This window comes from Octopus bimaculoides, chromosome 26 (assembly GCF_046866305.1).
Source record: "Octopus bimaculoides isolate indiv1 chromosome 26, ASM4686630v1, whole genome shotgun sequence".
NCBI lineage: Eukaryota > Metazoa > Mollusca > Cephalopoda > Octopoda > Octopodidae > Octopus > Octopus bimaculoides.
In genome coordinates this window covers 26,141,383-26,142,377 of record NC_142953.1, presented here as the reverse complement: position 1 = coordinate 26,142,377, position 995 = coordinate 26,141,383, and positions in this window count along the sequence as shown.

The window sequence follows — 995 nt, the reverse complement described above, 5'->3', positions numbered from 1 at the left end:
AAAGAATGGTAGCCTCGATAACGTGTGACATCATTTTCTAAATAATGCTCATCTGTTATGTTCGGGTTAAAATTTCATCAACATCAAAAATATATGAATTTTCATGGGAGTTATGGCCGTTATGCAAAGAATATAATTTCCAAATTTCATAAAGATCCATTCAGTACTTTTGACGTAGTTTTGGATAAGAAAACAAATGACTAATGTGTGTGTTTGTGTGCATGTGTATGTGTGTGTGATGGGTGTATATATGTATAGATATCTGTATGCATGTATATATGTATATATGTGTACATATTACATGTACATCTATATATATATAAAGTGTAGTATATTGCCACTTAAGTGTGGCTGACCCCTAGGGGTGGATGTTACTGTTGCTTTTAGCCCCAGGAGGACATCTCCTCCAGCTGGCTTATCGACACACGACTGTGTCCTGTTTGCCAAGGGAGTTATCCCTCTCACCTCGACCAGCAGCACGAACGTATCCGGATTTCAGGGTTATTTCCCTTCGTCGGCGTTCGACAGCTGATGACCTTGGTGAGAGAGACAAATCTGGCAAACCTTATATCTTCTTTTCCAGTGACATTCTTCACTGATATTGAAAAGGTGAAAACAAGCAATGTTAATTCTCTATATGAAGTATTAACAGTAACTGCACGATAAAGTGTAGTATATTGCCACTTAAGTGTGGCTGACCCCTAGGGGTGGATGTTACTGTTGCTTTTAGCCCCAGGAGGACATCTCCTCCAGCTGGCTTATCGACACACGACTGTGTCCTGTTTGCCAAGGGAGTTATCCCTCTCACCTCGACCAGCAGCACGAACGTATCCGGATTTCAGGGTTATTTCCCTTCGTCGGCGTTCGACAGCTGATGACCTTGGTGAGAGAGACAAATCTGGCAAACCTTATATCTTCTTTTCCAGTGACATTCTTCACTGATATTGAAATCCGGATACGTTCGTGCTGCTGGTCGAGGTGAGAGGGATAACTCC